Source organism: Mesocricetus auratus, unplaced genomic scaffold (genome assembly GCF_017639785.1).
Source record: "Mesocricetus auratus isolate SY011 unplaced genomic scaffold, BCM_Maur_2.0 Super-Scaffold_100011, whole genome shotgun sequence".
NCBI lineage: Eukaryota > Metazoa > Chordata > Mammalia > Rodentia > Cricetidae > Mesocricetus > Mesocricetus auratus.
This window is the reverse complement of record NW_024429195.1, coordinates 1,969,590-1,993,015: the sequence shown is the minus strand read 5'-3', so window position 1 is coordinate 1,993,015 and position 23,426 is coordinate 1,969,590. Positions and strand designations below refer to the sequence as shown.

At 46.5% G+C, this 23,426-nt stretch overlaps 2 long non-coding RNA genes across 2 annotated transcripts; one reads left to right on the top strand and one right to left on the bottom strand.

Annotated features, from left to right (window-relative positions):
* Positions 1-8,523: 8,523 nt before the first annotated feature.
* Positions 8,524-10,544, bottom strand: LOC121143359. The gene is made up of 2 exons (XR_005880566.1): positions 10,344-10,544; positions 8,524-10,059 (listed from the first exon to the last, which is right to left on the bottom strand). It is a non-coding gene; the product is annotated as an uncharacterized LOC121143359 (long non-coding RNA).
* Positions 10,545-14,235: 3,691 nt separating this feature from the next.
* LOC121143358 lies at positions 14,236-16,446 on the top strand. The gene is made up of 2 exons (XR_005880565.1): positions 14,236-14,791; positions 16,281-16,446. It is a non-coding gene; the product is annotated as an uncharacterized LOC121143358 (long non-coding RNA).
* The last annotated feature ends 6,980 nt before the right edge of the window (positions 16,447-23,426 follow it).

Genomic DNA, 23,426 nt, shown 5'->3' with positions numbered 1-23,426 from the left:
AGGGGGACCAGCCAGACAGACAAAAACAATTCAACTACAAACTCCTGTGGGTGGCAAGCTATAGATCTCAATCGCTCCTCAGAGGAGGAGAATAGAGAAGAGAAGGGGAAAGGAGGGGGAGAATGAAGACAAAAAGGGGAAAAGCTATGCTATTTGAGTTACCAGCAGGGAGGTTTGCCCCATGGTAACAGGTGGGCAGAGGAACTATATAAAAAGTTAGGAAGCCTAAAGTATCAGAAAAGGTATACTTGGGTTTGATCAGGAGACAGACAGACACACACACACAGACACACACACACAGAGAGAGAGAGAGAAGTTGCTTTCAGAGTGGTCCACCAGACCTCACAGCAACCTCATGTTGAATGGTAGACTGTGCTATGGTAGTAATTCATTCATGGAGGGAAAAGACTATCTCATTAAAGGGCTAATTAGTCTGCCTTCCTCTTTAGCATGACCTAAGGTGAGCCTACCTTCCTAGGTGGTCCCTTGGCCAGGAAATTTACCTGTATAAACTGGGATGGTAAGTTTGCATCCAAGTCAGCAGTTCAATCCTCTAGACCAAAAGGAGTTTTTCCTCAATGGGCCTTTACTGTAACTGTATCAATAGCAATGATAGCGATAGGAAGTGCTACCCTAGCTCCTGCTTGTTCCAAAGGTCAAGCCAGTGGATTGCATTTTGGTTGTGAAGAAATGAGGAGCATTTAAGTGGTCAGTCAGTGTAAGGTCTGCGATGAAGTGAGCCAAGAAATGTAAAAAGGTGTGGTCTCGAGGCACGCCAACTCTTCAGCGTTGTGTTTGGAAGCCCTGGTCTTACGTGAGATTGGAGTAATACAAGTAAATTTGTGTTGAGATCCAACTCAGACAATATTTACTTATAATTAAATTGTATGAAACCGGGCGGTGGTGGTGCACTCGGGAGGCAGAGGCAGGCGGATCTCTGGGAGTTCGAGGCCGGGTTGGACCAACAGCCTCCACAACAATACAGAGAAACCCTGTCTCATAAAAACCAAAAAAATTTGTTTTTAATTGTATGAACTTGTTGATTAAAGTGAATGAAACTGTTATGTGTATGAAGCTTAATCTTCTCTTTCCCCTTTTGTGGAATACACCAGGAAGGTAATTAATTACATTAGGGAGTTAGTGTGATGGTTCAGTAGCCAAGGGCACATATCACTCTTCCAAAAGACCTGTGTTGGGTTTCCAGCACCTGTATCAGGAGGCCCACACCAGCCTGTAACTTCAGAGGCAGCTCCTGGGACAGCAGCACACAGCACATATACACGGCCCCCTGTACATACACACATAGGCATAATAAATCTTTTTTTTTAAGACATATGTCATTACGTTTAAGGCTTGGAGTCTAGTACGGGAGTTACACTGTTAAAACCGGAGTGTGAGCAAGCGTTCAAACCTATCGTCCTAAACTGTTGCGTCAATGAGATGTTACAGCGAGCACGGCTGCCCTTTCTGCGCGCATACGGTTTTGAATTGCGTCTGTAATTGGCACCACTTTTGTTAGTTTGACTTAGTCTTGCCGAAGATCGTTTCAAGCAGAGGTAGCTTGAAGAGCGTTCTTTCTGTATTCTTTCCCCTTGTAACCATCTCAGTCTGTAAAGGGAGGGGCAGAGGACAAACCAGAGGCTTCCACTGGCACTGAATCAGAGCATGATCCCCCATCAGCGGCAGGGATCCCCGGGGGGACTCTCCGATGCATTTCCTAAATTTCAGTGAGAGGCGTCTCTCAGACCTGTGACTGGGGATCGCCTACAGGTATTTCACCAGTAGAGAAACGCAAGTCTGCATGATCCCTGTGTTGGATCATGAACCCTGCTGAGAAACTGATGTACCCTCTGCTCAGTCAGGGCAAAGGGAAGGAGCCATAGCTGGCTGCCAGATATTATAAATGGAGCCCCACCCACCCACCCACCCACCAACCATCTTTTAGGTTTTGTTGTTAATGAAAAGGTTTGCAGGCCTGTGATCTCTGTCTTTGTCCTCAATGTTCTTTCCATTGTATATGTATGTTGCTTTGGTACACTTTTCTTTCTTTCTTTTTCTTTCCAGAGGTGGGGAAGCTATGTTCTTTTTTTTTTTCTGAACAGTACTATTGAGTTATAATTCACTCTATAAAATTCAACCGTTTAAAAGGCACAATCAAACGGTTTTTAGGTATCCAGGGTGGCGCAACCATTATTAATTTCAGACCCTTTTTCTGAACTTACTGCAGTCATTTTAATTTCTCCTTTCCTTAGTTCTGTCTCTATGGGTTTTTATGTTCTGGGCATTTACTGTAAATGGGTTCATATACTATACAGGTGTTTATGAGCTAGCTTTCTCACTTAGTGGAATGCTTTCAAGGTTCCCTCATATTGTAGCATGAGTATACATTTCCTTTTCATGGTATGGAATGTTTTGCTTACTTATTAATCACTTGATATATATATATTCCTGCTTTTTGGCTACTGTAATTGTGCCTTATGAACAGTCATACAAATTTTTGTGTGAATGTGTTCTTATTTCTCTTGGTAGGTGCCTTAGGAAAACTGCGGGGCCTAGAAATCACTCCTTATTTTTGAGGAAGAGCTAAGCAAGTTTTCCAATGACCACATCATAATATATCTCTACCAGAAATGTGTGCAGGTTCCCATTTCTCTACAGCCTTGTCAACATCTGTTGCTGTCTTTAATTATCATTATTATGAGTGATCATTACTGGCATAGTTGCTTTTCGATTGCCATGGTAAAACAGCATGACCAAGCCAACTTACAGAAGGAAGGGATCCTTCTTTGGATCCAGAAGGGTAAGACTATTGCTCTCATGACAGGAAGCACCAGACTTGGTGGCAGGACAACCAAAAGCTCACATCTTGAAACCCAGGCAAAAAACAACAACAACAACAAAAAACAGAGAACTCAACATGGTACAAGTCTTTTGAAATCCAGTGACACAGGAGCTCTGAGCCTAGAGGAGCAAAGCTCTCAGCTCTTGGTTCAGTCACCAGGTCTAGTAAATTTTTTCCTTCCACTGAAAATAGTTTCCCCCCCTCACAGATTACATCCTGATTACAGTTTCCCCTCCCTCTACTCCTCCCAGCCCCTCCTCCCCTTCGCTCCCACCCAGATCCACTCCCTGTCCGTCCCTCATTAGAAAACAAACAGGCCTCTGATGGCTCCCTAGAATGTCTTCTTGGCCAGCGCTTACAGGATCTCTTTGCAGCCCTTTGTCTCCTGTGGTCCGAGTCTTCTGCATGTCTCTCTGCTCCTAGCAATGCCCTGGGACTCTTCAGGTGCCTTTTAGCCGCTGTTGCTAAATGTACCTGGGGACTGGTACCTCCAAATTGTCCATTCCCCATTTTATCAGCTCAGCCCACTCAAACCGTGATTTAAAAAACAAACAAACAAACAAACAAAAAAACCACCTGCTGGTGATAAAGCAGTGGAATGAGATTTCTTTTTTATTATTATTAATTTATTTTTTTATATTCCAATCCCAGTCCCCCCTCCTTCTTTTCCACCCCCTCCATCCACTCCCCCCTCCTCCCATCTGCTCCACAGAGAAGGTAAGGCCTGTCCCATCATCTCCTAGAGGCAGGACCAAGGCACCTCTCGAGAACCCCCTAGCCCCCCAACCCCATCCCCCACCCTCACCCCCCCACCCCCGAGTCAAGGCTGGGCATGGTATCTCTCCATACAGAATGGGCTCCACTAAGTTTGTACATTAGTGTCAGGTCTTGGACCCACTGACAGTGGCCTCATATATTGTCCCGGTCACACACCATTGTCACCTATATTTAGGGAGTCTAGTTGGGTCTTATGCAGATTCCCCATTTGTCAGAACCAAGCCAGTGATCTCTCACTAGCTCCCGTCAGCTGATTCTGTGGGTTTCCCCATCACAGTCTTGACTCCTTTCTTCATTTTTAAATTTATTTTTTGTTTTTGCTCCTCCCTCACTTTGATTGTACTCCACAACTCCACTGGTTAGTTGTGGGCTTCTGCATCTGCTTGGAATGAGACGTCTTGGACCCAGATTCCAGCATGGTGAGTGTGAACTTCTAGCATTCGATGGAGTGAGAGGGTCGCTACTCCTGTGGCTTTGATACACTGCACTGAGCAGTCGTGGGTGGCAGAGGTGCTCTTCCCTCACCACGCTGAGGACAGCTGCTACGGACCAGTATCTGGACAGCCCCATCAACTCAGAGACTGATGAGACAGTAGCAATACTCCAGATCTAGCCTTTGTTCCTGCCTGCCCTGGGACAGTTCTGGGTTCCTGCCGGCAAAAGGCCTCTCGTTTGACAGCTTTTGTCACTCCAAGTGTTTTGATATATAATGAAATCAGGAACTCATAGCTTCATTAGACCTAAATTCAACTTTAATGGAAGACCATACGCATAAGACAGTTTATTTTTTTCCCATCTAATGCCGGCATACTCAGTCAGGCCTGGTCTGAGACCTTGCAAGCTCAGGGCTAGGAACTGGCCCCCCCTGCTTTGCATGGCTTGTATTTTCTCTAAGCCATCTCATTGCTTTTATATAAATGATGCTTGCATTCCAGCTAATTAGATTCTGGAGGGTAGAACGAATACTTGATATCCTTTTGCTTAATCCCTTGGGCCCAAATTTGAGACTATGGCCATGGCCTTCTTGCAAAGGAATCTGGGGAAAGTGTCTTTATTCTGCAGAGCTAACTAATAATTGGGTTTTTGTTGTTGTTGTTTTTGTTTGTTTGTTTTTAACAGAGAAAGGTAGTCAGGGATTAACAGCCAAAAACTCAACAAGAAGAGCATTTTGCTTAATTTCTACACTTACTTTTGAATAAGAATCTTAGACACACTTTCCTATAAGACTCTAGGCCCCATGATAAGGTGATTAAAACAGTGATTTTCAGCCAGGTGGTGGTGGAGCATCTCTTTAATCAAAGGCTAGCCTAGTCTACAAGAGTGAGTTCCAGAACAGCTAGGGTTGCACATAGAAACCCTGCCTCAAAAACAAAACAAAACAAAACAACAAAACCCCAATAACAACGAAAGAACAGTGGTTCTTAAACTTGGCTCCATAGAAGACATGCATGAGTCTCTGTAAAAACTCCTGATGCTACCGGGTGTGTTGGCTCACAGCTGTAACCTTATCATTTAGGAGACTGAGACAAGAGTATTCCAAGTTCAAGGCCAGCCTGAACTACATCTCAAAGAAGCAAAACAACAGACTACCGACGTCTGTCTTCCATACCCAGTCGTACTGGCTTAAATGCTATAGGTAAGAATTTGGACATCAGGCGAGTGAGGTGCCCCATGTGGTTCTGATGTGCCGCAGCCTTTGGCAATCACCGGACTAATGATATCACGTTATCCTCTACCCAAGACCCATGAATACAGGTGAAGTCTTACTATAGTTCACGCCACCAAAGGCCTCTTACTTTTTCCTCTGTGGTTGACGCGCTTGTACTGGGGTCAGTGAACATCGCTGGTACAAGTGATCAGGTGTGGTCAGGGCGAACCTATTACCAGTCTTGCCAAAGAGGAATAAGGATGATTCAGAGGACAGGCCCTATGCTCAAGAACCATTTTCCTGCATAAAGGAAAGCAGTTTAAATGTAGTTATATTCCTATGTGGCATGAAAATAACTATTCTGCAGTGTGTGTGTGTGTGTGTGTGTGTGTGTGTGTGTGTGTGTGTGTGTGTCAGAGTTCAGATATTATGGTGAATCATCCTTAATATGGTGTTAACATTTCAAGTACAGAAACCTGTTTAAATTAAATGTGAATGGCCCCCTCCGTCTGGCAGTGTGCTTGTCATCTTGAAGCCCAAAACAGCCTTTTAGAGATCCAGGTCGTCTGTGCTAGAAGCATCGAAACCTACTACTAGCTGTCAGACATCTTATCCATCCAAGCAGATAGGCAGGCAGGGGTTATGTTCTTTCTGAATCATTTATGCAGAGGTCTGCCTTTTACGTTGAGGCGTGAAATGAGACAAGGGGTAAAATTGAAAACTTTTCAAAGAAAACTAGACAGGTCTCGTCATGGACCTCTTCACCTTTATAAAGAATGGCAATAGAACCTTCTAAACAGATGAAAATCTATAGTATTTTTTAATTTTTTTTTACAGCTCTTCAGGGACAGGATTGTGCAGACTTGATCCTCACCACACCAAGTCTCTTTGTGACAACTTGCCACTGGGAAACTTTTCTTTGTCTCTAACCCAAGGGTTCTGACCCCTCTGATCCCATTTCCTCCTTGCTGCTCTTTGGTTCAGAGAGACAGCAGCATTCTTCCTGGATTCTTCTCACATACTTGAAAGCAGCAACCCAATAAATCAACTTTCTCTCCCATCCCAATAACATTCCTTCACACTTCCCTCTGAAAATCGTTTTTAAATGTAATCATTTTCATGGCGATCTCCTCTTAACCCAGGGTTCCCTAAACTTGTCTGTTTATTAGAACCATCTGGGGCTCATCAAAAACCGTTGCTCATTCCCCACTGCCACCCATGGCAAATTAGTAGCCTGGGATGTACCCGGTATCTGGGAATTCTTACGGAGTCCCAAGTGTTCCAAAAATGCAGACAGATCTGGGTATCACAGTCAGAATTCATGGCCCATTACTTTCTCTCTTCCTTCTTACTAATAGAATCTTGACAACAGCTCTGGATAAAGGGCTGTGGTTTGCCCAAAGTAACGGCACCCATTTCCTGCTACACTTAAAATCATGTTTGACAGTAAGGATGCTTGAACTCCATAAAGGAGTTAAGTTGGAACAGCTAGTGGTGGGGTCCAAGAAATCTGTAGTTTTAAATGTGCTCTCCGGGTGCTGGGGAGATGGCTTGGTCTTTTAAGTGATTGCTCTACATGTATGAGGACCTGAATTTGATCCCCATTCCCAATGTTAAAAAAAAATGTTTCTGGGCGGTGGTGGCGCATGTCTTTAATTCCAGCATTCAAGAGGCAGAGGTAGAAGGCTCTCAGCCTGCACCACAGTGAGTTACAAGACAGCCAGGGCCATGTAGAGAGAGCCTCTGTCTCAAAAAAAGGAAAGGAAGGAAAGAAGGAGGAGGAGGAGGAGGAGGGAGGGAGGGAGGAAGGAAGGAAAGAAGGAAGGAAGGAAGGAAGGAAGGAAGGAAGGAAGGAAGGAAGGAAGGAAGCTGAGCACTGTTGCACTCACTGTCATCCTAGTACAGAGGAAGTGGAGACAGGAGGCTTGCTAGGGCTTTTTGGCCAGCCTGGCTAGCCAAATTGGTGCATTCTAGATTCAGTAAGCAACCCCATCTTAAAATTAAAAAAAAAAAAGTGTGACACAATAGAAACACAACATTGCCAACACACACACACACACACACACACACACACACACACACACACACACGCTTCCGTTGTGGGATATCTGTACACTGTGTGAAGGTGTGTTGCTGTGACTGGTGTAATAAGAAGCTGACCAGCCAATAGCTAGGCAGGAGGCAGAGGCAGGATTTCCAGAGAGAGAAAGGAAGAGGAGGAGGAACGTAGGCATGCAGGAGATATGAAAGGGGTTATGGGGGGGGGGGTCCAGACACACAGAATGAAAGACAAAAGGCCACGAGGAGAAACTTAGATTAATATAAATGGGTTAACCTAAGTTATAAAAGCTAGTGGGACAAGCCTAAGCTAAGGCCTAGCTTTCAGAATTAATAATAAGTCTCCATGTTGTTATTTGCTGGTGTTGGTCCAGATGAGAATATTACACACAGAAACCAGGTGTGTGTGGGGGGGAGGTGGGGGGAGGTCATGCCTGTAGTCCCAGTACTCAGGAGGTAAGACAGAAAGCTCAGGAGTTCAAGGCCAGCCTGGGCTATATGAGACTGTCTCACCACCTACCCCCTCCATGTGCCCCCCAAAATGCTCTCCAGATTATTTATCTACTCTGGTGAAAGGCATCAGTGGAAGTCAGTGGTTCTCAAACTGTTTTCCTAGGACCAGTAGCTGCACAAAGTATGAATGTCACGTAATATGAATTCTTATGTCCTAGCCTAGGATTGCCATATTGGCATGTCTAAGGGGTGGAGCCCAGTTATCTCTGTTTTAACAAGTTCTCTGGGAATTCCAATGCTGGAAGAACCAAGCCCACTGTGGTGAACCTGCTCTGTGTTTTCTCAGGCTCCCTTAAATCGACAGGTAGTCACGTGCTTTTTAGTCAATGAGATTCCTGAGAGGTTGTCTTTTACCCTTTTGTTGTTGTTGTTTGTTTTTCGAGACAGGGTTTCTCTGTGGCTTTGGAGGCTGTCCTGGAATTCACTCTTGTTGACCAGGCTGGTCTCGAACTCGCAGAGATCAGCCGTGGCAAGACTTTCCCTGTTTTGATACAAAGCGGCCGAGATCAGAGTTGGCTGATCCCACACTTCTGCTTCTTTCTGAGGCTCTGGGAAGGGGATGGACCCTGGAAGCAGCATCACAGGAGGACCAAGAAACAGGCAGAGGGAAGTCCAAGAGAGCACAGAGACTTTGACTATTATCTGCAGTGAAGGACATGCAGACTTCAGAAAATAAAAACTCTGATTTGGTAAGCCAATATCCAGGGATTTTATTTTTACTTACAGGTAAATACAATCCTATATATAGAATTAGATCCGGTAATACCTAATTCCAGGGAGAATTCACGGTGTTGGCTAATCTTTTGTCAACTGGGTTCTATAAGAAAAATAGCTGAGCAAGCCAGTACGCAGCATTTCTTCACGTCTGTTTGAGTTCCTGCCTCGAACTCTTGCCTTGTGATGGACTGTCACATATGAGTCAAATGAACCCCTTTCCTTCCCCAAGTTTGTTCTGGTCAGTTTTCTTTTTTAATCACAATGTTAGAAATTAAACTAGAACGATCACCTTCCGACTGTGGTATTCTAAACTCTGTGCCAATGGCTCCCAAACCTAACTGTACATTTTAAGTGATGAAGATGATGAGAAACAACGCCAGAACCCCACCCAACTGTACTGGGTTAGAATCCCCAAGACTTGGCCTATGAGACACTCCAGAGTCATATGAGGATAACTCTGTCCCCAACTGACCCCAAGCCACCCTCTGTTTGAGGCAAAGGTGGAAAAAATAAGGAAGCACTAGTTTTGGCAGCTGTGTGAGGGCAGAGTTTGATAGCATCGCGCCTTAGTTTTGCATCCTAAGCACCTCATGTGGTCTCATCGTGTCTCTTTTACAGTTCAAACTAACACAAATTTCTGTCATTTGTCCTGACACAGGAACCCCAAACAAATAATCTTTTACAAAAAAAATATATATATATATAATAAACTAAGCAACTAATTTGGGGGAGCATTGGTTCCAGCATCATAAAGACATAGCCTCTGCTCTATAATTAATGCAATTTGTAGTTTGTTTTCAATTTAGGGCTTGCGGGTGGTGGTGCGGGGATGTCAAATGATATCAGTTCCCCTTCTGAGCAGAAATCTAGCTGTACGAGTGGCTATCTCAGTCCCTAGTCACCCACATGAAACAGGGTTGTGATCCTGTGAGAGAGGAATTTAATTAGGAGAGTTGATGACGGGTGTCGGATCAGAATCAAGTCCAAAGCTCTCATGTGGCGGTGACGATGCAGTCAAGCGTCTGTCTCTTGACTTGAAAGTGAAAAGTAGTAGGTGTTTGTGAAAATATGCGTCAGGGCTTGGTCATTGCTGCTCTGCCCAAGGACTTGAGGTTCACAGATGCGCGCTGTGGTCTAACCCGAAATAGAACTGAGGGTGATGTAAGCCAGAACCAGGGCTCCTACGCCCTGCTCACATTGGACAATGGATAAGCAGAGCGCATGAGGAGAATCCCAGTCTAATACTCTGGAGCCTCACGAGAATGCGTTGCCAGGGCAGGCAGGGAGGGAGGGCTGCTGGCCTGGAGAAGACGAAGGAGGCCCACCCAAGGCTTTCCATGAAGCGGGACAGGATGAGCCCGACAGACAAGCCTGTCTAATTCCAGGTTCGCGGCTCTTGGTTCGGTTGTAGGGTATGGTGGGTACATCAATCAGCTTGGTGCCATGCAGGGAAAGACAGATGTGACGAACACTAAGAGCCCCCGTCTCCTTACCCTCCTTCCTTCTGTAGAAGTAGAATCAGAGCTCTGCTCACCTAGTGTGACCAGTGGACCCCGCCCCACCCCTATCCCCCTGCTACACCCCCCACCCCCACCCCCGCCGCCCAGAGTGAAGCAGATATTATACATATGGTTACCCAACTAACAGCCAGTAATGTCTGGCATGTGCTAGAAACCCGGCTGCCTCCTTCTGGGTGCATCACCGCGCCCCAGACTTGGCAGGGACAGGGATAGATATTCTACTCTATGTCTTACTGCGGGGAGGGCGTTAGGAGCCCAGCGGCCCTACCTGGGGCCTGGAAGCTGCTTCCTTGTTTGATTTTCTGAGAGTTTCAAAGCAGGCGAGGGTGGCGTCCAACAACAGCTGACAGAGTGCAACCGGGCTGAATCAACACGCAGTTATGTCAAAGGGCTTGGAAGGAGCACAAATATGTTTGCCAGTCAGCGTGGATCGAGAAGCCATATCTGGTGCCAGAGCTCACCTTACAGCCTGGCCAGGGTGCCTGGGCACGTCTGCTGTGCTCTGGGCTTAAGGTGGCCTTGCCTCCTTTGACACAAAGATGCTTTTCCAAGACATCCAGAAGTAGGGAGGGAGGAGAGGGCGTTATGTCTGGGATTTAACATGTTAAAATGTCAAGGCTTTCAGCCAGGTAATGATGAGGAAGAGGAGGAAGAGGAAGAGGAGGAAGGAGAAAGGAGCAGAATAAAGCAAATTGTAGCAACGCTGTGATTGCTGTTGAATTTGGGCATTGAATAAATAGATTTTTTTTCTATTAGTTCAGTTTGGTTTTTCTAGTCTAATTTTAGGGTACTTGGATTATTCTGTCCTTTTATTTTCTTTGAGCACTTTTATAAGTTTTAAAGTTTCACTCAATCATTATAAACCTTATAAATCTTGTAGGAAAAAGAAAAAGTTAATGTCTGCCTTTGTATAGTCCTCATTTCTTTAAGGTAACAGCAAGCAATAACCAGCCAGAACTGTGTGGAATTTTATTTAGACTGTCTGTGCCACCCAGTCCCACATCCCTACCACACTTATTGGGGCAGGGGGAACCTTTATTTTCTAGTGAACACACGGCAGAACCGGAACAGGAGAAGCCTGATTACAAATTCTGGTTTGCTGATTGACAGTGAGACCTTAAACAAGTTTCCTACCTCCTTTGCAGGGACTTCTCTTCTCTTATAAAATGGGGGTGACTCGTTAACAACACCAGCCTCACAGGGTATAGGGGATCCTCATGAAGTACCCTGGGGAAGGGTAAGGCTCTTTATTTTACTTATTTATTTCTCTGTGTAGCTTTGGAGGCTGTCCTGGAACTGGAGCAGCAGACCAGGCTGGCCTCGAACTCACAGAGATCCTCTGGGCTCCGGAGTGCTGGGATTAAAGGCGTGTGCCACCACCGCCTGGAAAGGCTCTTTATTACTAACCAGTACGTTATGAGGGCCATCCTGAGCTACATGAATCTCCGCTTCATAATAAAATAAAATTCAGGGTCTGGGTCCTATGACAACCCACTGAGTGAGGATTCATCCCCAGGGCTGTGGTGTTGAAAACCTGTGCAGTTGCTTCTGCACCGTATCTAGAAGGGGGCATCTGGTATCAGGCTTTGGAGAGGCCCTTCCACTTATCACAGCTGAAATGGCTGGGGATTGAGGATGTGTGCCAACTTATTTTGACAGTTAGGTGCTGTTCACAGATTGGGGCCAATTTCTCAGCGATGAATGGTCCAAAATCCACTAAGGGGCGGGGGATAGGGGGACCCAGAGCTTGCCTGGTGGCCAGAGGTCTGGAGAATATAGTAGGCCAGTTGATCTGTGATCACGTGGCTCCTGTGTGAAACTGACTGCTGAGAGGGTTCCCCGAGACACCTAGAAGAGCTTAGAGCAAGAGTACGAATAGATTTGAATAAGAGTGCGGCACCTGTAACTTCTATAGGCTGGAACACCCTGGTCCAGGGAGCAGGGCCACATGTAGGAGGATGCCTGGGCCATTCTTCTGTGCCAGTGATTTTTCTGCCCACCATGCCTACATCTCACTGGCTGTCCTTCTGTTTATCCACCCCCCCTTCCAGGACATTCCAACATTTGTGAATGCTTGCTTAGAGCCTCTCTTCCCACAGTCAGATTTCTCTCAGAATTCCTTTGTCTTTTTTCTCAGAAAGCAATCCAATTCAGTGTTTGTTAGCTGCCTGGCATGTTCAAGGCCTTGTTCCGAGGACCTCAGAAGATATCAAAAAAAAAGGAGAGGAGAGAATTTTGCTCTTGTTCAGCTTAGCCTATTGTGAGGAGGAAGGAAAGAATCGGGCAAGCACACCTACAGTCCCAACACAGAGTCTATCTAGCAAGCACCACTGGAATGTGTGCGTTGTAGTGGGCTTTTAAGGAGGATGACTTCTGTTGGAAACCATCAGGGAAATGTGGTAATAGAAATGGATCTTATGCCTGGCAGCGGTGGTGGCACACGCCTTAATCCAAGCACTCTGGAGGCAGGGGCAGGCAGGTGGAGTTCAAGGTCAGCCTGGTCTATAGAGCCAGTTCTGGGACAGCCAAGGCTACACAGGGAAACCCTGTCTTGGAAAAACAAAACAAAAACAAAGAAAGAAAGAAAAGAAGAAGGAAGGGAGGGAAGGAGGGAAGGAAGGGAAGGGAAGGGAGAGAGAGAGAGAGAGAGAGAGAGAAAGAGGGGTCTTGAAAATTGGGTAGGTTTTCAAAGGGCAGGGACAGATTGGTGACAGGGTCTGGAGGGACAGTATAGTCAAAAGTATGAGAAGAAAAAGATGGGTTTTTTTTTGTATTTAAAGATAAGCTAGGCCATCTTGGCTATGTCTGACATGAGAGTTCCTTCTCATTCTGCTAAGCAAGAGAAACCCTGGGGATCTTTAGAAGAGACCTACCATGACCCAAGCAGGACTTGGAGACTCTTAGCTCAATGCCACTGTGCAGACTGGATAGCCAGAAGGACAACCTACCTAGAGGGATGAAGATGAGAGAGAAGAAACAAGTACAGGCACCCTCACACCCCCATCTCCAGCATCCAGGAAAGCGTGGAGTTGGGGCTGAGCAGCAGGATGCTGGGAGGTGTCATTCTATTTTTTTAAAATATTTTTTAAAACTTGAAACAATCTCATTTTGCATATTAAACCCAGTTCCCTCACCTTCCCATCCTCCCATGTCCCCCACCCCACCTCACCCTCCCCCCATCCACTCCATGGTGAGGGTGAGGCCTTCCATGGGGAATCATCAAAGTCTGTCATATCATTTGGGACAGGGCCTAGGCGCTCCTCCGTGTATCTAGGCTGAGAGAGTAGCCCCCCATGGGGAAATGGACTAGGTGTCCTCCTTAAAAACCACATTCTGTGTGGGGCAAGAGACCCTCCTTTCTAGACCTGTACCCGGGTCTGTGGATATCCTACTTGCTGTTATGAACTAGACACACCAAATCAGGTTCCCCCCCCCCCCAAGAGGACTTGCTTTCAATATCCACAACTCATTTCCTGGCAGCCATTCCACACGGATCTGCAGGAGGGAAACAAAAACATTCTAGATGAAGGCCAGGGGGTTCTTCCTCCTCCTGCTTCCGCAATTCGGAAGGACCCTGAGTTGGAGCTGATCTTACTTTCCTGAAACGGTCCTCTCCTTTCCCCTCATCCAGGAGTCTTCAGAGTCCCAGTCGCTCTCTGGTAAGTTTCTTTCCTCCAGCGTCATCCACTACCCCCTCCCACATTGCTCCCCGCTCCTGAGCATCCTGTCCGGCATCCATGACTGTTCCTCAAGTTCTTCTTCGCCCCTGGTCCCACTCTCCAGGCATGCGGTCCTTCTAAAGCAGCAGGAACACATCTCCGCCTGGTTTCAGGCTCTGCTTGGCCACCCCGCCACACACACACACACACACACACACACACTCCGACTGACATCAGAAGTCAGTGTGCCCTGCCTGGGCTTTTGTGGTCTGGTCCCCGTCTCCCACCCGCCCACCTCCACTTGCTCTCCAGCTATTCGTGCGTTCATGGAGATATGCCAGGCCCAGCTCTGCTCTTGGATTCTTTCTCTGCCCGGAATGTGCTTCCCTGACAGTTGTGCAGCCTGCCCACTTCCTCCTTGACTCTACTCAAATGCTCCCACCGTCTCAGAGAAGGCTCTCTGGGCCTCGGCTGTCACTCTCTACTCGCCGACCTGAAACTATGTTTCTTTGCAGCATCAACCGCAGCCAGTTTCCTGGCGGTGTCTCTGTCTCTCGCTAGAGTACAAGTTCCACGAGGGTAGTATCGCCATTTGGCCGCACTTCCGCAGGGCCAGGATAACGTCCTGATTCTCAATAAACGTCTGTGAAGTCGGGGGCTGGAAAGATGACAGCAACGCAAAGGTGCCAGCGGCCAAACTGAGACAGTGACCAGTGATGTTTTCTGCCACCACCGAAACTGGAAGCTGAAAAGAGCAAGAGGCTCTGCTGCTCAGTCTTTTATTCCTTCCTCCGTACACGCCCCTAGCCACGCCCAAAGTGGGTCTGGCTAGTGACGAAGTTCACCGCCTATATACGGCTTTAGTGGGTGTGGTTAGCAGTGCGGTAAACTGCCCTTTTATTACCTCATCTGTATGCGCCTCTAATACACCACATGGCTAATGGCGGAGTACTAAGTTTTCCCCTACAGACCAGGACCCAGATCACGGGACTCTTGTAAGCCGCCGTCCTTTGACTTCGCAGTGACAGACGCCTACACCACACAAGCAATAGAAATGGTAATGAAAATCAACGTGTACCAAGTCAATGAATATGGAGAGCTTATCTCTAGAAAATACCTTCTGTCTCTTCCATTGGGTCATAGTCCTTTGCTTTTTGGTTTTTGTTTTTTTTGCAAGCTTTGACCTAACACCCATGCCTTGCTTCTTAACTAGCACAGAACTACGATTTTTCTTTTTTCTACTTCAGATCACTGCTGTGATCCTTCCATGGACACATCGAGTTGCTCTTGAGGCCTCTGTCTGTCTCCCTCCCTCCCTACATATACATATCTGTTGCCATGGGGAGATTTGGGCTGTGCTTGTCAGGGCTTTTGTATCCAACATAAATTATAAATCTGAATATTCAGTCTCACCTACTACCCCACTCACCCCCAGGGCCTTGTGCACCCCCTCTGTCTCTATCTATCTATCTATCTATCTATCTATCTATCTATCTATCTATCTCTATCTCTGCCCTATATCAACCTAGTCAGTCTATTACTGCAAACATCCCATGATGACTATTCTTGTTTGTCAACTTGACTACATCTGGAATTAACTAAAACCCGAAAAGAGAGGGCAAACCCGTGAGAGATTTCTGTTTAACTTGAAATGGGAAGATCTACTGATCCAGAACTTGGAGGTGAGAGGACACACCTTTAATCCAGATCTAATCTGGCCACACCTTTCTGCTGGAAGCCTACATGAGGACTTGGAAGAAGGAAGCTTTCATTCCTGGCCTGCTTTGCCCTCCCCTTGCTAGCAAGTCTGTTCCTTCATAGGCTTAGAGCCTACTTCTTTGGGATTCCAGAGCATACCGAAGACCAGTTGAGACATTCAGCCTCATGAACAAGCAACTACTGGGATTTTGGATCTTCCAATTCATAGCCAGCCATTGTTGGAATGGCTGGACCACATCCTATAAGCCATTCTAACAAATCCCCTTTCTATATATATTTAGAGAAAGATTCATTCCATAAGTTCTGCTCCTCCAGAAAACCCTGACTAATACTATTCCTCACACATTTTCTTTTTAACTCTTGCTGTCTGATGTGCCTTTCCTATTGTTCTTCTCCTGAAAATCCTAGCTCCTTCCAGTAGTTTGGGCCAGTCTGAAGCATCCTGAGGTCATTGCTGTCTAATCTTCAGTCATTTTGTGTTCTCATGCCATTGACAGCCCCCTGGGCAGCACGGAGTGAAATAAGTAAACCATGTGTCGGAAGATCTGGAGCCAGGCTGCATCAATTATGTGAATTTGCCAAATCGTGGCGTCTCTTAAGAGTGCCAATGTCGCCATCTCTAAATCGGAACGAATGATTTTTTTTTGCCTCCCCTTCCTCCAACCTGGCTTATTTCAGATAACCTAATACTTTGTGAACCACAGGGCATTATACAAATCAATAATCACAACCCTCAAGGTTACTGTTAGAGCTTGTGATTCACGCACCATTTCTACTCTCCTACATTATCTACCTCTTTCCTTCTCTCTTTAAACCTCCAACTCCAGGGTACGCTGGAAGCTGTTGCCCTTTTCACCGAGAAAATGGAAACAACAATAAGAAAAGAATTCAATAAGCTGCCACCAACACAACCACCACCCACCAACAGAGTACATCCAAACTCAGCTTTCTTGTTACTGTGAATAAATTTAACAAAGCCAACTCTTCTGAAAATGCGGCCTAGGCCTTTTACTTTTCATATATTCCAGAGCGCTTCTCTAGCAATTCTCTTTCGCTTGGCATCATGGATTTCTCTTTCTGCCAGGTCCTTTCCACTAGACTCTGTCATGCTTCTACTCTTCTGTTTTTTCTCTTTTCCACTATAGCAAAAGCCCTGGAAGAGTTTCCTGTAACGACTTGCAGTTACCCTCCCCTGCTCCCACGGCTGTGAGCAAGAGGGTCTTGCCCTACCTTTCCCATAAGCCTCAGTCAAAACCTCTGTCCCCCACTCTACTGCTAACTCCAGTATTTAGTTCTTATATGTTGTCTTATTTGGTCTATGAGCCAGAGTCCAACATCTGCTTCCAGGATATCTCATTTGATATCCCTGTCTCCTAACTTGCTCCAAACTACTCAATTGTTTTGCTAGTTCTTTATCTCTGTGTGATCTGTGCGTTTGGGGGAGGGGAGGGGCCGGGGGAGGGGTGTTTAGACAGGCTCCTGTTTTGCAGTCCAGGCCGGCCTTGAACTCATGGGGATCCTCTTCCTCCTTTGGCTTCCTGTATATTGGGATTATGGGCATTGCCACCATACTAGGCCTCATCTCTAGAACATCTAAATGCTGGAGTATCTGAGGTCTCAGTGTAGGCCCTCTTCCCGTTTCCCTTTGTCCATCTTTCTTAGTGCTCCCCTGTCACCTTGTGCCTCTAACTGCCATCCTGATGCTGGTGATGACCTGTGTATGTCTAGCTGGACTTCTCCACTGAACTCCCGGTTTGGGGATCCCATCTGCTAGTCACTGAACTTATTACCATAAACCTGCATGTCCAGCACTGAACTCCAACTCTTTCCTCACCCCAAGACAATTCTCCTAAAGTCATCTCTTCTGGTAGAAGAGACAGTGCTTAGCCAAAAGGTGAAGCATTTACTGAGTGCCTCCTGTGACTTAGGGCCCAGCACAGAAGGGTCTAGGTTCACAGAGAGCGAGGGACACAAAGAGAGGAAACCACACGAAGGAATGAGTGGGTCAGCTGTCACTCCTCTCTTGATCATGTTCCCAGCTTTATTTTCCAAAATATGTCAAGGCTGGCTGTGTTTTCTCGCCTCCGCCGTTATCTTCACCTGTAACAGCATTAGCCTCCTAAGTAGGTCTCTCTGGGGTCTCACTCCTTCCCTCCCCCAAAGCCCAGTCCTCATCTAACACTCTCGGTGATTCTCTTAAGATTCACGTGAAAATGCTGTTGGTTTGCTATTCGGAATCCCTGCATGACTGCTCACACCACTCTATGTAAAGCTACAGTCCCTGCAGAGGCTTACACAGTCTTCCTCGTGTTCCCTGGCCTTGCTGCTGGCCTCAGCACTCGATTTTACCCTCTGTATTTTAATCACCTCGGCCTGTTCTTCTGTTCCTGGAATGTGTTACTACATTGGGTTTCAGGGTGTTCTGTGATGAGATGTCCAGGGTCTCTGTGTTCAAACAACAAACTGGACAGACATACGGAGCAGGAATGAAAGCATCGGTTTATTAAAAGTAGGAGTAAAAGCAGGGAGGCATTCCACAGAACGAGAACAGGCTCGAACAAACATGTGTCTCAAGAGCCAGGGTTCTTTTTTAGGCTCTTTTAATGAGCTCAGTCTGGAGGAGTTGATTTCCTGGGGTGGGAATGGGGTATATATCCTTATGCTGATTGACATATGGGCTGCTACATAACTTTGATCTGTGCGTGTGAAAGCCGCAAATCCCATACTTTTACGCATATAAGCATGCATGGGATGGTAAATGGGGATGATTTTTCCCCCCAACACATGGCTTCAAGGACAGACTCATTCTTACTGTGCTTGCTTATGCCCAATATTGATTTAAGTCAGCCTTACTTATTTCTCCTACCAAGATGTGCCTGACCCCAAATTACCTCTAAGAGGGTAGATAGTACTCTACCAGAAAGGTAAACACATTTTTCCTAAGGAGAGTTGCCCTTGTCTGGACTGTCCTATGCTCACTGTCCTAGTTAGGGTTTTGCATGCGCACACACACACACACACACACACACACACACACACCGTCACCATGACCAAAGCAAATCAGGTAGGAAAGGATTTATTTGACTTGTGCTCCACATTACCGTTCATCGTGGAAGGAAGTCAGGACAGGGGATCTCAAACAGGCCATGAAGGCGTGCTGCCCACCGACTTGCTCAATCTGCTTTCTTATAGAACCCATGACGACAATGGGCAGGGCCCTCCTGAATTGATGTCGAGTTAAGTAAAGGCCTTACAGTTGAGTCTTACGGAGGCATTTTTTTTCCAGTTGAAGTCCCTCATCTCAGATGACTTTAGCTTGTGTCAAGTTGAAATAAAACTATCCAGCACACCCACCTACCTCTACCTCACGGGGTATGTTCTTGCTATCCCTTCTGCCTGTTCATTCCTGCCCTAGCTACCACCATGGTTTACTCTCTCAGTTCCTGTGTGTATTTACTTAACGGTGCCTTCCGAGGAAGGCTCTGAAGAGACATCCTTGTTAAAACCGGAAACCTCCCTTTCCCTGTGTTGTATACACTCTTACAGTCCAGGCCCCTGTACTTTCCTCTGTTGTGACCAGTCATCATCAATACCACAGCTGCCAACATCTGCATGGTAAACATCTAATTAACTTCATTTTGCCAGTTTTCTCCACTGGAATGCGGGCTCTGAAGTGAAACAGAGCCTTTCTTTGTATTTTGTGTTATGGCTCACCTTTTTTTTTAAACCTTTCATGCAAATATTTTAACACCTCTCTTAGTGAATTAATTATAAAGTTAGTTCAGGAAAAAAAATCTTACCTCTTCTGTTCGGTTGGTTCAAAACCCAAACAATGATTTCTGACAAAGTTCCATTAAAGTTTAGAAAATTTCCATACTTCAGCTGGCTTCCAGACTCCAGCTCTGGCATCGGTTCCAGGGCACGGCAGCTTATCTCTTCTTGCACACAGACCTGTGAGCAGACCCAAGTCCAGATAAGTCTAGAAGCATTGTTCTAAGTAGAGTGTAGAGCCAAGAAGATTTTCCTACTTGGTTGAAGTGCACAAATGTGTCCACTAGACCAGTCGCGGTCAGAGATAACCCAGGCAAATAGTGAACTGTGATGTGTTGGCTTCTCTATTTACACAAGCAAATTAGGGCTAACAAATTCTCCAGTTCCTACCAGCCTTCACAGCAGACCCACGGAAAAATCAAAACACCCAGCTTTGTGGGTCAGATTAATGCCAGGGTGGGTGTTAAATGCCTTCTCAGAGCATCCTATTATTCCTGGCTCATCCAGTCTCTTATCTGAGGATGGTAGTAGCACCCACCACAATCGTGGACCTACCTTTCTGAGGCGTTACCAAAGGGGGAAGTGGCTTGGAGCTGGGACAGAGCAAGTACTGTTTCTACTATCTGCTGCACTAAGAACCCTATTTGTGGTTTCCACCAAATGAGTACTTTGTAATATTTGCTATCTTCTGTTTAACGTTACAAGCTCCTTGAGGCTTCTCCTTAAGCCATCTCTTATCACACTGACCCTGTTCCCTATTCCCCTCTATGCCCACTCCCTGGGGTTTTGTACAATGTCTTGCACACAGCCAGTACTTCCTGCTGGATAAACAAAAGGACATCCTAGGCGCCGTTTCTGGTGGCCCACGACTGCAGTCCCAGCTGCTCAGGAGCCTGGGGGAAGAGCGTTGCAAGGTAGAAATCTGTCTGGGGCTGCAGAATAAGTTCAAGGACAATCTGGACAAGTGAGTCGGAAGAGAGCTTGGGCGGAGCTCCGTGGTAGAGCTCTTGCCTTGCGTGAGCTGGAAGTGTGTCCAGACAAAGAGCCACCGCCTACGTTAGGGATTCTACAAGCTGGGTGACTTACTAGACCAGTGTGAGACTGCAGAGTAGGAGTGTCACAAATCTGGAAGCAGATCGTCTTGGGTTATATTTAGCCCTCTTAATGGTCATTCATTTGCACACACCACCTAGTGTCTAACGTTACAGGTTCCCTGGGTCAAGTTGAGTTTGTAGTCTCATGGTTGAGAGAGATGTGTGAGGACAACAGAAACAGAATGAGGGTCGGCAGGCGGGGTTCGTTGAGAAATAGAGCAGGGCTAGGGGGATAGGCAGACAGAAAGGGGCTGCCAGGTACAATGCTGGATGCAAGGCTCTTCTATATTTTGGGAATATGCTAATTTGGTCTAGATCATATGCAAATTAAGCACCAAGCTGAGGTGAACCTGGTTGATAATTTGCATGTAGATGGAGGATTCTGATTGATCGGGGGACCTGGTGAAAGAGGGCAGACTCAGAAAAAGCCACTGATCTCCCCACCCCCAAAGGCAACAAGTAGGGTGGGTCAAAGAAGGAAGACGTGTGATTGGCTGACGTCTTGATGAGTCAGGTCCCTTCAGAATTTCTGTTTCCCGGACTCTTCTATTCATTGACTGCTTAGAGTTGTTATAAAACTTCAGTGTTCTCAGAGTTGACTACTAATTTCACCAGGGCACGTAGATACTTTGTTCCTTTGAGACTGTGACCTTGCCTAGCTTGCTTGAATGAAGCTGTCTTGTAGAGCACCCAGTCTCCTTACTATTGATATTATAGGACAGTTTACAGCTGTTAGTGTTAGTTTTCAATTATTTTAGAGTTGGGATTGGAAGGAGGTGTTCAGACTTGGGTGTTTCTTTCAGATAAGTTTAGGTTTAGATGGGATAGATGTTTGAGACATTTTGTTCATTAATACAAGTTAGTTTTGTTTTAAGTTTAAATATCTTTTTTAGACTAAAAGGGGAATTGTAGGGGGAAACTTAGCACTCCATCATTAGCCATGTGAGACTCTAAAGACCCATACAGATGTGGTTAACGAAAGGGCGGAACCTCACCGCAAACCACACCCACTTTGGGCGTGACTAGACACAGAGCGGAGGAACTACGCCACTAGCCAGGCCCACTTTTGGGCGTGGTTAGGGGCGTGTACCGAGGAAGGAATAAAAGACTCAACACCAGAGCACTGGCTCTCTTTCGGCTTCCAGTCTGGTGGCAGAAAACTACTCGACTCATGTGGGTTGCTCGTTTTTTTCTCTTGTGAGTAATTTCTACAATAAACAGTTACCTATACCCTCAAGTGTGCCGTTTATCATTGCAGCACCACTGTCTCGTCCCTAATTCCTGTCATTAACATCTCTGTGATTGGCCGGGCGTTGGTGGCGCACGCCTTTAATCCCAGCACTTGGGAGGCAGAGGCAGGCGGATCTCTGTGAGTTCGAGGCCAGCCTGGTCTACAGAGCGAGTTCCAGGACAGCCTCCAAAACAATACAGAGAAACCCTGTCTCGAAAAACCAAAAAAATTTTTTTCTGTGATTATCATGAGAAACCTTTGGGGATGTTTTAATAGACCACGAGCTTCTATCAACCCAAACCCCAAGAATATCATCTGATAATGTCTGAGGCCATAGTGCATATCCTCTCTTCCCACCCCCTTTGCTATAGCCTGCCTACCTGAAGTTGCCATCAGTGTTTCGAAGGGTACTTTAATGCATGGCTTTCTTCTGTCCTCTAACTACAAAAAAAAAAAAAAACTGGGAAACCGTTAGCATGTGGAAGCATAGTGTTTGTTGTAACCTGCATCTGTATTCCCAGACCATTGTGACATCTATTCGCCTCCAGAATAAACTATCTTTAGTTCCCTTTAAGATGAGAGCTATGTTTTTGCTTTGACACTAGACATCCATGAGGTTTTGGGTTCAACCCCCTCCCTCCCCAGTTACACAGTCAATCAATCAATAAAATAAGAAGCCCCACGAGCTGCCTGGCTTCTGTCAGGCGGAGGCCATTCAGCTACCAGCCAGCTTTCTCCTTCATTCTGCAATGATCCCTGGATTCCCCTGACTCTGCTGAAGTCCTGCTATTGACACAGACACAGGACTTCCCCGTCATGGCCTCTGTTTTCATTTCCTAGCGGCGAGCTCCTCAAGTGTAATAGGCGGGAGAGTGCTGGCCCACGGAGGCCTGCAGCAATTGGATAAGCTCTGGAGCCCATTCACAGCAACGCCCCCCTGCCGCCCCTACACCCAGCACAGGCGACGATTTTGAAATAATCCACTTGCTGTAGTTTATAAAACTGAGTGACGACTCGGAAACAGTTAGAAGTCAAAAGTGCCCTGAGCTGTTCTCCATGGATGCACAAGCTGAGCCCCTCAGACTCCTGTGCTTTTGCGTATTTGTAGGGAAGTCACAACAGAACACACCAAGGAAAGGGCCACAACTGCCCAGACCCAGTGTGGTAGCGTTCTGTACATGCAGGTGTCATGGCCAGTCACAGGCCTCCGGCACTGCTGTTTACCGGGGTTTCCCCCTCAGCCTGCTAGCCCGCTCCTAGAATCAGGAGGACTATCTTTAATGACCTGTCTCTTTCCTCAACCTCTCTGAAACCCACCGGACTGGCCCACCATGCTTGCCAGTCTTGTGGCTGAACGCCTTAGGGTTTCTATTGCTGGGGATGAGAAACCATAACCGAAGAGCAAGTCGAGGAGGGGAAGGGTTTATTTGGCTTATATTTCTACACTGTTGTCCGTCACTGAGGGAACTCACACAGGGCAGGGATCCAGGAGGCAGGAGCTGATGCCGAGGCCATGGAGGGGAACTGCTTACTATTACTGGCTTGCTTCCAATGGCTTGCTCAGCCTACTTTTCTGATAGAATCCAGGGACCACCACCAGCCCAGGGATGGCACCACCACTGGGCTAGGCCCTCCCCGGCAATCACTAATTAAGAAAACGCCCTACAGCCGGATCCTTTCTCAAATGAGTCTCCCTCCTTTCAGATAATTGTAGCTTGCGTCAAGTTGACATAAGACTAGCCGGCACGGCACGTTGGACCCTAACTTAGTAGCCACGCCTTTCTCTCTTCCTTGTGCCCATCTTTCTCCTCCTGGCGGCTGCGGAGATTTATGGCTTGCCTGCCCTGTTATTTTTCTCTCTCTTGAACCCTAATAAA